This window comes from Sylvia atricapilla, chromosome Z, assembly GCF_009819655.1.
Source record: "Sylvia atricapilla isolate bSylAtr1 chromosome Z, bSylAtr1.pri, whole genome shotgun sequence".
Classification (NCBI taxonomy): domain Eukaryota; kingdom Metazoa; phylum Chordata; class Aves; order Passeriformes; family Sylviidae; genus Sylvia; species Sylvia atricapilla.
This window is the reverse complement of record NC_089174.1, coordinates 46,003,917-46,018,488: the sequence shown is the minus strand read 5'-3', so window position 1 is coordinate 46,018,488 and position 14,572 is coordinate 46,003,917. Positions and strand designations below refer to the sequence as shown.

At 46.1% G+C, this 14,572-nt stretch overlaps 1 long non-coding RNA gene across 1 annotated transcript; it reads left to right on the top strand.

Annotated features, from left to right (window-relative positions):
- Window positions 1-1,405: 1,405 nt before the first annotated feature.
- Window positions 1,406-3,936, top strand: LOC136373786 (uncharacterized). The gene is made up of 2 exons (XR_010745737.1): window positions 1,406-1,600; window positions 3,407-3,936. It is a non-coding gene; the product is annotated as an uncharacterized lncRNA (long non-coding RNA).
- Window positions 3,937-14,572: the final 10,636 nt, after the last annotated feature.

Here is a 14,572-nt window from a genome sequence, read left to right as displayed (position 1 = left end):
TTGGTTGTTGGTGTTGGTGGTGGTGGGGGTTTTGTTGTTGTTGTTGGGGTTTTTTTGGATTTTATTGGTTTGGTGGTTTTTTGGGGGTTTTTTTTGGTGTGCAGGTGTTAGGAAGTTTGCATGGCTCTTGCTGCCCTGAAGCCTGTGAATTTCAGCACCTCATGAAAATCTTCCCGGATGGATATATTTGAATAGCTGTCAGACACTGTTGGCATGGAAATAAGTTCTATTTTGCCTATCAAATGCCCTATTTGGGCAGTCATTCAACAGTTTTGAGAGGCTGAATCTCTGGTAGGGTGAACATCTCTTACTCAGTATTTCCCAAGTACCCTGCTGGCTCACAACAGGCATCTGACAGAAGCCTCTGCTGAGGGCCCACAGGGTCAGAAAGACCCTGGGGCTTGTGGACAGGAAGTGTCACTGATGATAATTTTTTTAAGACAAATTACAGTTTGCCAGAGTAGTAATTCAGCCATCTTTGCAGCTACTAGTGAAAATTGATGCTTGATAGAAAATGATAGAATACAGCCATTTAGAGGGAATTAATAATTGCTTGCTGTGGAAGTAATTATTTAAGTATAATTATTTAATTAAATGCCATATTGTGAACACAATATATTTGCAAATATCATGCTTTACTTCAATAAGCTATGTTGAAAGAAGTGTGGGGCTTTTGGGGTTTTTTTTTTTCCTTTGTTGCAGATAGAACCACATTGTCCTGGCACTGGCTTTATCTAACTAATACTTAAGCATGGGATGGAGAGGAGACAGGTCATTTTGGCCAAACTGTAGAGTTAAGAGGCAAATTTCCCAGTGCAGATGAGAGAAATTTCTTGGTGTTCTTTGCTGGAAGTGTTCTTTACGTTTTTTCATCCAAATATGGATATTTAAAACTCTAACAAATTGCAGTGGCAATGCTCTATAATTTACTAACCAATTCCCTGTCCCAGGACATGCGCTGCATTGTGATCCTTGCAGAGCACTTTGCTCGTGGTCACAGACAGTGCATCAGACAAGAAGGGAGATAAAGGGGAGCAAAGGTGTTGGAGCTACTACATGGGTGCAGTGGGTTAAGACTGGGAACATGTGAAGGAGGGGAAAGGGAGGGAGAAGTACTACCGTGAAAAAGCAAGGAATGTGGAGAGAAAGGGTTGGGGGTGGAGCTGGAAGAATATGAAGAGCCTTTGCTGGACCACTACTTGGGAGGTTTGTTTCGGAGAGAGAATCTTGTAGACCAGTAGACGGAAAAGAAAAGTTTCGTCTCCTCTGGGTCTCGGTCTGCAATCAAATACTCTCAGCATCACACTGGTACAAGAAAAAACAAACAAACAAACAAAGACAAACAAACAAACAAAAACCAACAAAAACAAACAAACAAAAAAACATGAAAAGAAACGTCATAGGACTGGTCTACACAGACCACGAAAAAGTGCTTTTTTGTTCCTTATTTTTTCTTGAAACCTAGGAAAATCACTGATTAAACTGTGATTAATACTGAGCATTTTTAAACAAAACACTTGTTGCCCTTCCCGGGAAACTGCAGCCTTTAGCACGCTTTGCGTGACTCCACTCGATCAACAAAAATAAGCTGTTTCAGTAGGTAGGTTCAGGCACCCAGCCCTTTTGTGTTCCGAGTTTCTGACTCTTCTTCGGGGTTTTCTGGGGAAGTCCTTAGCGACAAAGCGGGTCAGAGGCAGAGCTGGGGAGCAAAGACATCGGGTCAGAGCCTGCAGGAGGGATTGCAAGGAGAGACAAAAGCACAGCCAGCCACAGCGTGGCCCTGAGGCTGGAGGCAAAACTTGGACACAGCTCGGGTTAAAGCTGAGTAGCCGCTCCGGGCTCTTTCCTGGCCCTGGACGCAGCCAGGTGGATGCCCAGGCTGGGGAGTGTGTGTCAAACAATGATCAAGGAACGAAAAATTGTACTTTAAAAGGCACAAAAGCTGCAGCACCGTGTGCGTCCGTGTGCCCGAGCAATGCACAGTTCACCGCTGGATGTTAAACCACGCTTGGCAGTAGGGTGAGCTATGAGTACCGCTGCCACGGATGCATTCAGCTGCTGGGGTTGATGCTGATGGGCGATTGGTGACACCCAGCGCTAGCCCTCTGTAATCCCATGCCTGAGGGATGTAAATAGTCTTTATTTAAAAAACAAAGTGTAAAGTGGGGATACGTCGAGCTTATTGGCAGTGGCAGACAAAATCTGAATACTTTTACAAAGAGCCCCTGTTTTTTTCCTGAGGCCCCTTTGTTCTCATTGCCTCTCTCTGACCCTTTAGCAATCACCATGGCAATTACCAAGTAGTGCCCTATTTACAAGTACCTTCCGAAATCTGCTGGAGTTTTGCTTGAGCCTGTAACAAAAATGTCTCTCCCCAGATGAGAAAGTTGGTTATTTCTCAAATTCAAGTTTTGTTGTTTTTTTTTTTTTTTTTTTTTTTTTTAACAAGCCTGAAAAGGCAGTGAATAGCTGGTATCCTGCTGAAGTTAACAGATGTGTGGGGATTCATACTAGATAAGCATCTGCCCAGCGTTTGCCTGAGGCAATACCTCTAACCAAAAGTGTGTAGGTCGCGGTAATCTGGAGAGAAAGAAGTGGTTTTAAATTTTGTGCTGCTAATAAAAATAGGCAGTGCACTGCATGTATTTCCGGGAACAGCGAAAAGTTTCAGAAATCACTTGTTTAACTTTGGACAATCTGATCTTGTTCTGTGACCAGTCCGTATTTCTCTTGTGAAGCCTTTGCCATGGGACAGGTTTCTCAAAGAGATGGTGGAAGCTCTGTCTGTCGGCCTTTTTAAAATTTGACTTGGTCATGACCCTAAACAGGCTGATCTAACTTGGGGTATAACCATGCTTTAGGTTTTTGTTGGAGAAGATACCTTGTCGTTTCTGCAGTTCTCTCTTGTAACTGTGGTAAAAACACGATTTCCAGGAGTTTCTGTCTAATCAGCTCAAGTCCTGTCAATGATAGTGGAAAGTGATCTCAGAACACAAGCAAAGGACTTCTCAAAATGCCATGTGCTCAGATTTTCTTTCTTCCAGCTGGCTCTAATAGTTTTGCTTATGCTGTTTTTGGGTATTCGTATGCAAATCACAGATTTGCCGACCGTGCTGGACCATTATGAGAAAACAGATCTTACAAGTGATTTAACAATTACTTCCAGGATCACTTCATGTTTTGGACTTGGAAAGGGAAGCAGAATGGCATAATTTTGAGACCTTTGAGAGTCCCCCCTCTTTACTCTGCTGTGAGACAATGCAATATTTGCTATGTGAGAGCAAATACGTGGTTTTGGCTGGGATCGAGTTAATTTTTTCAGTGGTGGCTAGTATGGGGCTGTATTTTGGATTTGCGCTGAAATAAGTGTTAGTAACAAAGGAATGTTTTTGTTGCTGCTGAGCAGGGCTTACACAGAACCCAAGCCTTTGCTGTTTCCCACCCACCGGACCAGAGAGGGGGTGCACACGGAGTTGGAAGGGGAAGTAGCCTGGATATCTGATCCGAACTGACCCAAGGCATATCCCACAGCCTATGGTGTCATGCGCGGCATAAAAAGCTGGGGGAAGAAGGAAGCAGGGGGAGGTTTGGAGTGATGGCGTTTGTCTGCCCAAGTCACCGTGAGGCGTGCTGGGGCCCTGCTGTCCTGGAGATGGCTGAACACCTGCCTGCACGTAGGAAACTGGTGAATTAATTCCTCGTTTTGCTTTGCTTCTGTGTGTGGGTTTTGTTTTGTATTAAGCCGTCTCTATCTCAGTTTTCTTGGCTTTGCTTTTCCAGTTCTCCCCCCTATCCCACCGGGGGGAGTGAGTGAGCAGCTGCGGGGGACTCAGTTGCTGGCAGGGGTTAAACCACAACAGAGAGTGTTTTTATTACCTTAAAAAACAGAGAACAAGAAAAAGGTGGAAAATTAAATGTGAAAATAATTTTTTTAAATACTGTTTCTTCCTGTAAAAAGTGTTTATTTAGATGTGAACATAAGAAAAGGTCTGAGGGCAGGGACAGGCTAAGATCTGCTTCCAGTAAGTGAGCAGAAGACTCTCTGGTCTGGACAAGATGCTAAACACAGGACGTACAGGACTGATCTCTGCAGTCAGCAGAAAGAGGAGGCATCCGTAAGGTACCTCCATCCTAAAGGCAGGAGATCGCAGCTGGGCTCAGTGCAGCCTCTCTGATGATCAGAGAGCAAAACCAGGGCAGTGCACCCCATGGGCAGCACATGGTGCCCCTATTCCGTCCTGGGGGACCTCATAAGTCATTCTCCGGACACCCCCTCAGGAGTGTGGAGCAAACCAACATCTCTGCATAGACCACAGCAGCAAGGGGGAATAACAAAAGGAGGGAGGCATTGGTGCATCCCCTTGGCTGGAGGTGCCAGCCCAGTGCTGTCAGCGACACTGTGCCATGCTGAGGGGCTCGGCTGTGGTGGAGAGATGGCGTGGTTCTTGCTGGTTCGGTGCAAATAGCTGAGCACTGAAGGTAATTTCTTTCATTCACTTCTTGCACATTCTGAATGGGGCGTGTCAGCTTTTTCTCCTCAGAACTAGTCTGGGCAACTCAGAGAGGAGTTGAAAAATCAGAGCTAATCCTGCAGGAATGACTCATTCTGGCATAGAATTTGCAGAGCAAGATGAGAAGTTCAGGTAAAACAAAGGGAAATGGAGGCTGTAGTAAAACTCTGTGGTTTGGAGCATGACAGTTAAACTGCTACTAAGTCGAAGTTGGAAACCCCCTCCCAAAAAACTGCTGAACTCAAAACCTTGGCAATGTCTAGAGCAAGTCAATATTCAAGTATACTAGTTGCAGAAACTGAGGCTCTTTCCCATGGGACCTGCAGGTTGGATTGCTAATTACCATGAGTCTGGAAACCAATTACTATTATTATTTTTAATTAAACACAAATAAAGCAATGCCTGTCCCTTTAGAGTTGGACTTTGAAATATTTTCTGCATTTTTTAGCCAGGATTACATTGGCCAAGTCCAAACAGAGAAGAACTGGAATTTTGACAAAGGCTTAAGGTAATTTTCAACTAAATTTCTCTAGCAAGGACAGTAGAGCAGTCGGGGTGAAAGCACAAGCCCAGCCTAAATATCTGAGCCCAGGAAAGGAAGGTTGAATTCTAGAAGCTATAGCAGACATAGAAATAATTTTCTCCTGCATCCTTTCACAAGTCTTTTAACTTCTTTACCTTGCTTTCTTCAGCTGGTATCTTGGCAGACACATCCACTGGATTGCAGACCAGTGGCTCAAGAGATCTCACCTCCAGAGCATGGATTAGAGAAAGTAATTTTTCCACTATTATTTAGATCATGTCACCTTGTAAAATAAAAATGTTGATATGATTACAGCAAAAAGCTAAATCAGGGAGTCACAGAGAAGAGGACACTTCTCCATCCTGGCCTCTCCCACTCATTAGTAGAGAGATGTGACACTTGCTGGAGAGTTGTACTTAGATGAGGATAAAGACTAAGTTTTAAAGGAAAGTACTTCTGAAATGCCCAGACCACTGGCAGAAGTGTTGCAGCCTTTCAGTAGATGAGGTCCTGTTTTGCAAGTCAAGATGGGAGAAAACCAGCTGACCTTTATGAACAGACCAGCCGAGACCTGCTACACCTCTGGGTGCTTAAGCCTGGCAGGCAGCGAAATGCTGGAGTCCCCGTGCCAGGGCTTTGACTGCCACAGTTTGTGTCTGTCTTTGGACAGCTAAAGCTACTCTTTAGACTTCACTGTGGGCAGATCTGAGCTGCAGAAGTGGTGTCTTTGGCAGCAGCGAACGGGACAAGGCTTGGAAGAGGCTGGAGACCGGGACAAGGCTTGCTGGAGCCTCTGGCGGAGCCGGAGCAGCTTGGGGCTGCTGTGCATGCAGCCGCATTCTCCCGAGGATTAGCCCTGCAAGGAATGTGGTGCCGGAGGAATGTCCTCCCTGCGCAACTTGAAACCCTCGGTCTGATACAGCCTGAAAAACAGGGCGGGTTTTGGTGGCTCTGATAGTGCCACGACCTCTGAGTCCCAGGTTGGGGGTCATGGGAAATACTTTCTGGTGTTTGGACTCGCACTGCACTCGGAGATCCCAGACTGGAGCAGTGGCCTTGCCTGCTGCATGGCTGAGGTGGAAGCAGCATCCCCCAAGAGCAAAGGACCTCAGGTGTGGGCACTCTTGGCAGGCTTGGACTCAGTTCTCCCAGTGCATTCTGCCAGTTTCTGTGGCACCAAGGTCCTCTGCCACTACAGAGCGAGCTGGGCAGTGGTTGTGGAGAAATGGCTTTTTTCTTCAGCACTCTGGGTCTTGAGGGTTCTCTCTCCACCCTCTTATACCCTACTGCTTGGCACAGCTGTCAGTGTAGATGCTGACCTAGCTCTGGGACCACCAGTGCCCTTATCAGTGTGGCATCAGGAGGTGTGTGCTGTTGTGTGCCTTTTTCTACAACACGCCTAGTTCATGCTAGTTCATATTGCTCTAAGGCCAGCTGGCAAATCCAAAATAAAACTCGGTCCACATACGATGCTCATCCCAACTGATTCCTTCGAAGAGTTCAACCTCACCCCACACTGCTTGCTTCAGAGACTGACCACAGCTGTCTTTCTGGTCCCAAGCCTTGCTTTAGCACCAGGTGTCATGCAGCTTGCATGGCAGTCAGATAGTGCTGCCTTGCCTTTCCACGGCGTGAGGGGTGTTTCAGCACTGCATGAGTCTCCAGGGCCAGGGCTGGGTGTGGAGGGAAGTGTATCTTGTGCAGCTGCTGTGCACAAAGCTGTTTTCCAATGTGCTCATGGCAGGGTCAGTGCCAGAACGAGGGCAAACGGAGCGTACAGAGGGTTTGCGCCCACAGGCAACCTGTATTTGGTTGTATTTGTATATTAACTCCTGATCAAATTCCTGACAGGTTATTGCTCAACCTCCTTGTAGGGGCAGGAGCTTTGTGCACTAGGTGAAGGCATTTGGCCTCATGCAGCTACACGGCAATATCTTTTCTGGCAGCTGCTGCTTTTCTGGCAGCTCCTTCTTGTTTGGAGGGCCTGCCAGGCTCCCCTGCAATGACTGGGCATCCTCTCCCCTTATGGGCAGTTCAGTACGTTCCTGGCTTTGCCTGTGACTAAGCCAACAGATAGCTTGCCCTGCTGCATGAACCAGAGACTTAGGAGCTAGTCCAGCATTAAATATGCTGAGACCCTAAAGCTGAGAGCTTCCTTGTACTGCTGCTTGATGTAGTCATATGAGATCTCTCATCTGCCTGGCTCCTGTCTGGGAAGTCAAACACCAAGGCAAAATCCCAGCTAATATACTTTAGAGACCCTATGAAATAGAAAGCTGCATGTTTGGCTCATGATTTTTGTGAGTGCACCTGCGGTCCTTTTGCACTACAAAGACCTGGGGGCAGGTAAACCTGCAGAAGGAGGTAGGAAGGGAAAGAAGGAAGGAAACTCTGAGAGCATGACAAAAAAGCCACAGCAGAGTCAGGGAGTGCCATCTCTGTCATGGGTATATAGAGGAAACAGTGTGGTTCTCCCTTCCTTGAAATACAGGGAAAGTTGTTGCACATGGCCATGGCATGAACCCTGGTATGAACTCTGCCCCCTGAGCAGTGAGGTTGGACCATGCAACCCACTGTGGTCCCTTCCAACCTTACCCATTCTGTGATTCTGTGAATTTGGAGTACCAACTAGCACAGGTGGCCCTGGGACCTGCGGGTGACAGGAGCAGCTGGACTGAACTGCCCCCTGACATCTGTGGCCCCAAGCACTGCCAAAGAGAAGTGGAGGCTGACTCATACGAGTCAGATGAGCAGAGCAAAGCCTGATAGGGTTGGGGGCACAGGCACAGAGAGGCTGAAGCAATGAACAGGAGCCTCAGACAGGACAGGGCAGATCATTGTTCTTTTGCTCTGCTGAATTCCTTTACCATTAAGAAAAGATTCTGCATCAAAAGCATGGCATCACCTTTCTTTTTCACCCTCTCTTTCCTCCCTTGCAAACCAACAGAGCAGCAATGGCTGTGGGATTGTGATCGTTTTTCGTCTCTTGCATCCTGTGTCCCAAGGAGCCTGAAATCTGTAGATTTTCATCCAAGACCCTCAGCCAATTCCTGGTATTATCCTGAGCAGGTATTCCTTCTGCTCTGTTCCTATTTCCTTTGTGTGAATAAGTGATAATGGCTTCTCTTGTCTTTCCCCTAGAAGGTCTGGCACATTGGGCAGGTACTAGGTAGGAAAGATCTGAATCCAAACCTCATCACTGACTCATTACCACTCAGGTCCTTAAAATGTTCCCTCACAGCAGACTTTTTCTCCCAGAACCTTTCCCAGCCTTCTAGGCATTAATGGCACAGTGCTGGAGGAAGACACAGTACTTTCCTTAATGGTGCCTGAGATTCTTCTCTCTCTTTTTTTTTTTTTTTTTAATGGGGGGGGGTATTTTTATTTTTCATCATATTCCATATCTTTGCTTCCCCCACCCCCCTTTGTTTGTTTGTTTTGGAAGCCTAGAGGGCTTTCAGGAGAGGTCACTTAGGGAGAGAGGCCGCAGAAAGACAGACAGACATTCTTTCTGGTTTTATTCTGAGTCAGAATAGGAGGTTTGGTTCAGAGGTTTGTGAAAGGACTTGGGATATATGTCTGCTGCTCCAATAACTCGCTTGGTCCAGTGATGGAAGCACATGGAGCTTGTAGGCATGTCACTTCTCCCAGCCAGCTATACCCTGTATTATTAACGGCAGCTCTTGGGCAGTTGGAGAGCACCTTACCACTACTTGAAGTCCTGGAGCTGAGTTGGGAAAGACCACCTGCTCCCAGTTCTCAGAGCAAATTCACTGGGGGTGCCTGGCACCTGCAGCCCACAGGCATCTCCCCCCACACCTGCAGGAACAAGGACAGGAAGACACTTGGGCTGCCAGGGCTTCTGGCCTTGTGGATAGCTGGGATTGATGGCAGGTCCTGTGGCCCCTGGGGTCCTGTGGACCCAGGGCACAGAGTGCTGACCAGACTAGCAGTATCACCATGAAGTGCACACCCCTAGGCATAAGTCCAGCAACAGTTCAGCTCTTGCCATTTAGCAGGCATGGGGGACAGCAGCTAGCCCTGCTCTGTGCACTCACAGATCACAGTCGCACTGGTGGCAGGTGCTCAGTCTCTGAAGCAGCTGGAGGAGTACAGGAGTGGCTCTTCTGGATTGGTCAGCATCATCCTCCTGACCAGGCAAGGCTATTGTCCACTGCAGAGGAGCCAGACCACCCCACCATGGGCTGCACTGTGTCTTGCTCTTGGCCTGGAGGAGCTCCTGCCTCTTTCTGGCAGGACCTCTAGTCATAGTCAAAATAGCACAGGGCTCTGAGAGGGTCACCTGGCAGTCACTGCTGTCCCTGCCAGAAGAGATCCATTGTGCCTGGCTTGCTCAAAGGACTTCTGGAGTTCTGTAAATGAAACCGCCAGTGCATGAAATATGTAAATACTCCTCTGAGCAGTGATGCTGACCCTTGGTCCCTCTTTCTGGCCCGCTGATCTTTAAATAGCTTAGCTTTAATGGAAGGCGGTCTGACACCAGCTCCTTATGCCCTCCCACCAAGAGGGCAACATGTAGCCTGGAGGAGCAGGAATTGCTCTGTAAAGCAGGGGGAAGGTGGGAAAACATTGTCCACGGGCAGAGGAGTTTGCATGGGGGCCCCAGTGCATGGGGTTTAGGAGTGCTGGGTTTAGGAGAGAGATCTCCCTTTAGGAGGCAGAAGCAGGAGTACCCTGGGGAGAGGGTTGGTGTCGTGGAAGTTTCCACTGCAGACGTTCCTGGAGTTGTCCATTGTCCAGCGGAAGCTGGGTCCACATGTCTGCTCACACCAAGAGTACCTAAGGCACCATGTGCCCCAGCAGCTGCAGGGAAAAAGGCCTGGTTTGGGGCTGGGCTGGGCTTTGACAGAGGAATGTATGCACAGATCAATGCCTGAGGTTCCTCCGCTGTGCTCGGGCTACATTACCAGCAAGCTGCTGAGTAACTTCTAGGCAGCATGAAACAATATTTCCCAAACCAGCCCTGCCCATGATTCATCAGAAGAACTCCTATCTTCATCATTCAAAAGCTTTTGTCATTTTAATGAAGAAACAACTTCCTGCTGGCTGGATGGGCGATTACCCAACACAAACTGCAGATATTCAAAGGGAAGGGCCTGTGATCCATTAGTTATCTAAGGGCTATTCTTCACCCCGAGAGCCAGGATAATCCTAGGTGGGAACATCCACAAAGAGGTCAGCTGTTAAAGGAATTTAAGTGCCTTTACATTGGCATCTAGAGCCCTGCTGGGAAGCTGAACCCTATGGAAGACCTCCTGTGACCTTTTTCACAAGTCTTGGGGGAAGGCTTCTAAATCACTGAGGCACGTCTGAAGGCTTCGCTCTCTGTTTTCTCCATCACTGGGCTTTCAAACAATTGCATCCTTGTCACACATTTGTCAAAGAGAAAGGGGGAGATGAAGAAAGAAATTTCAATAGTCTCAAGGCTTTGCTTGCGGCTGTGTTAATGCTGAATAGCACGCGGAGGTGGAAGGGATATCCTTAACAATGTCTGGTCTCCAGGCAGAATCCGTTTCCCATGACAGTGCCTTTCTGAAGCAGGAATGCCAGCATGAAGCAAAACTTGTTAAAGTAGTAAAAGAAGAGGTCTCTATTGTGTCCTGTGTGACAGAATAATCCTCCCTCAAGAGCAGACTGCTGTCTTTTTCCCTCCCATCTGTGAATTTTGGCTTCAATCAACTTCATGATTTGCACAAGGTATAAAATTAAAGTCCTACCCCTTAAAAGCAACCAGCCAACCTTGCAGGATCTTCCCACAGACATGCCCACAGCTGTGAACGGTAGTTTTCCTGTACTGACTCTAAAATGTCTGACTGCATTAACCTGAAGTAAGGTTTCCTGTTAGGAATTGCATTTGAAAAGAAGAAACAAACATTTTCAATATCTCCATCTATTCCTCTGGTTAAACTTAACTTCCCTTTCTCAATGCTTTAGTCACAGGTTATCACTCTGTTCCTCAATTTTCTCCTTAAATTTCTCCTAAATTTTCTCTTTAAAGCTTTCATTTCTGAAGTACCTGTGAAAACCAGCAGACAATTATTTAGACTTAGCAAATGAACAAAGTTATCTTTACAGCTCCTTGTGCCCTTTCTTGTCCCACATTTGTATTCTGTATTTGTACCTTGGATAGGGTGTCTCATCTCACAGCTCAGCCTCTTAAGGGTTGTATTAACAATAATCACAAGTGTCATCAGTATTGTCCATATAGCTATATGGAGGAGCTGAATATACCAAATTAAAAGTGAAACAAGGCCTTAGCGGGGAAACAGGCTGTTCCTTCCCCCTTTTTATTTCAAAAAACTACTGATTGTCATGTCCTTTTCACTTCTCTTCCTTTTTAATTCCAGCAATACTCATTGGAGGTTGTTCATAGTATGCCTGTGATTCTGCCATCAAAGGAAAATGGATTTAATTTTTTTTTTTTTTTTCTGGGAATGAAGAAAATCCTAGTAATAAGTCTGGTACTCGTGTTAAACAGTCTTCACACTCCATAAAGGATCCTGGAGACAGAGGTTTTTAATTTCATGTGCCCACAGTGAGCACAAGCCCTGGACACCAGCCACCACAAAAAATGGGTCTAAGACAGCCCTGAGACCTGGCTGGGCTCATGTGCAGTCCCTCCCCAGGAACCACTGGGCAGGTGCAGTGTATGCTTCTGGTGTCCTCACATTCCTGTCTTGTGAGATGGGTGGGGGATCTGTAGCCTGGCATATTTGACAGGAAATTACCACATCAAACACCAGTGCTAGTGTTGGTGGGACCTTCACTTTGTTGGAAAGTGCTGTTGGGAAAGATGGGACAGGAGGGGCCTATGGATATGATTGTCTGGTAAGAAATACTGGAGATGTAAAACCTGTGAGTGAAATAGAAATGAAGGCCAGCTTTGAGATGTAGGCATGGCAGGCAGGAAGACAGTGATTAACTGGAGATAGGTTGAAGGACAGAAAACAAAAGGACCCAAGAATGCAGCCCCTCTCCACCCTGCCAAGGCATCAAGGAAAAAGTAGATAAGAAGAGTAGTCTCTAGAGTTTAGAATATAGGATGATATGGTAATTTAGTGGTTCTCATAGGCTGCAGGCAAAGTTTGTAGGTTTTGTATCTTGCGCTGGTTGGTCACTGTACATTAGAATATTCAACACAAAAGGAGATATGGTGTGTTGTAACAAGGTCCTTGCTCTCTTCTCACTCTTCCTCCTCTCTTCTACCTCCCTCTCTCCTACTGCCCTGACCCCTGCACTCTTCTTACCTCTCTTACCCCTCTTAGCTTTTTTCCCTTCCTTACCTCATACTCCCCTCTCTCTCCCCCTCTCTCTTTGGGGCTTCCCTTCAGCCGAGGCTGGTGGCTGAAAGCAGCCCTCTTTACCCACGACCCTTGCAATAAAACCACATGTTTCTAGAATATCTCAGGTCTGCAGAGTTCCTTCTCCCTGTCATCCTACGGATGTCCCTACAAAGTGCTACCCAGATTTGGCTCTGGCACATGAGGCTTAAGTGACTTGTTACAGCCTTTGCACACAAGCAAAACAATTCCTCCTAAATTTCAAAGTTACACATCTCCAAATCTGATAACAGCTCTGCACTATTAACTTAGGAAGTCTGTCAGCAAGCACTCAGACTATGGATCTTGGTTACTGGTTCATCAGTAATTTATGTAGTTAAGATTCAGACTGCCTCTTTCTGAAAAGTATGCTCCAGCTGAAGCAGGTGTGTTTGGTAATCTTGTAGCACAGTCAAAACTGGTCCATTTAGCTTCACATATAGGGATGCTCATAAACAACCCTCTCACTGCATACAGGGGCGTCATGATGCTGGACAAGCAGGGTCCACACTGCCACTGGAGTTTCCTGATGCATGCTTTGGACTGTAAAGGTGTGCTTTGGTGGGAAACTAAATTATTTATTGAATTTGATCCAACCTGACAAACGACTTTAATCGAAAATAAGGGAGTAAAACAGCACATTTTGACATTTTCCAAAAGAACTCTTTTGCCTTCTTGCTCATGAAAAGCTTTCAGTTTGAAACTGACCCTGAGTTGTTTGTTCAGTGGAGGGTTTTTGTTGTTGTTGTTTTTCCTTTTATTTTTTTTTTCTTTTTTTAAAATTAGTTTAAAACCCCACAATCCTCAAAGGAAGAGGAAGGTTTCCTTTTGGTCCAGGTGAAGTGAAATAAATAGTCTGGCTCACCTCTGCCATGCACAGTCAGAAACTTGCCCTCCATAGACATTTGCATGCTGAGAATAAGTGTTCTCTTTACAGAGAGAAGAAAGTTCAGGAGAAGCAGGGTGAGATGGGTGCATCATCTCTCAGGCAGGGTGTTGTAAAAATTGTACTTTAAAAACTCTTTGACTGACAATTCCTTCAAAGCATGAAGGGATGCAGTTTCTGATCATAATCCCACCACCACTGTACTATTGTTACAAGTGGGCTAGTCTGTCTGTAATGAAATGCCCATCCACGACACTCTCTTAATTTAGAGCTGCTCAGAGAGGAACACCACTCCCATGGCTCTCCTGTGGGCTGAAGTGGTTTCACTGAATCCTTCTTATGCATTTCAGTGAATTCCCACTCTCCAAAAATGCTGACAGTATGCATCCTCCATGTGTGGGAAGTGTGTCACAATACAGTGTGTTTGTGTAGGTACCAGTCTGCTTGTGCTTCCATCAGCTGTAAACTTCACAAGAAACAGCATCTTCTCCTACCTAGATCTTTGGCTACTTTACTTTGGAGTAATGCACCAAGAACAGATGTCTGCTGGATCTGTGTCAGGAATAGTCAGAAAAAGAACTTTCCACTGAGTTATTTTTTATCAGTTGCTTACTTTTTAGTCCATGTGACAAGTCGATCACAGATCTTCAAGCGTAGTTATTAGGCACTTAAAATGAGATTAAGTAGACTGGCAAAGCCATTTGGCTGCTGTAATTATCATCCTCCTATTTACATTGTGCCTTTAGCTGAAGTTTGGGCAGGACTGATGAGAAACCAGGATCACTCATGGATATAAATCAGTGTTAGTCATATTTCCCTGATTTCTTCATGGCTGCTGTAGATTTCAGATGAGAGCCAAGTGGAAAGGAGATGAAACCTAGTTCTATTTCCTCCAGCCCAGACTCTTACATAGTCAAGATGTTTCAGCACTTTTGGGGCAGTCCATATGTTATTGAGGTTGTTGTAGGCCTTCACAGATGATCCCTTGGCCACCTTCACTGCACTGTCTGTGGTAATTGCAGTTTCTTTTCAAAGGATGGGGAACCCATGCCCCTCTGAGGACTATGCTGAAAAGGGGATAAGCTCAGATCCAGTTGCTTCGCTCAGTTTATGTGAGTAAAATGCCATGTGTTGTGATGAAAGAGATATCAAATAGAATCTTCTTAACAGAGTTAGCCCACGTTGACAGTAATTTCAGTGATGAGATGAAAGGTGTGGTACTGAAACTTAGTTATAGCTTACAATTTCTTTCATGCTAAGACAGTTTTGTTTGAAAGGAGATTGGGTTGCAGTGCATGGACACAGTCCCTAT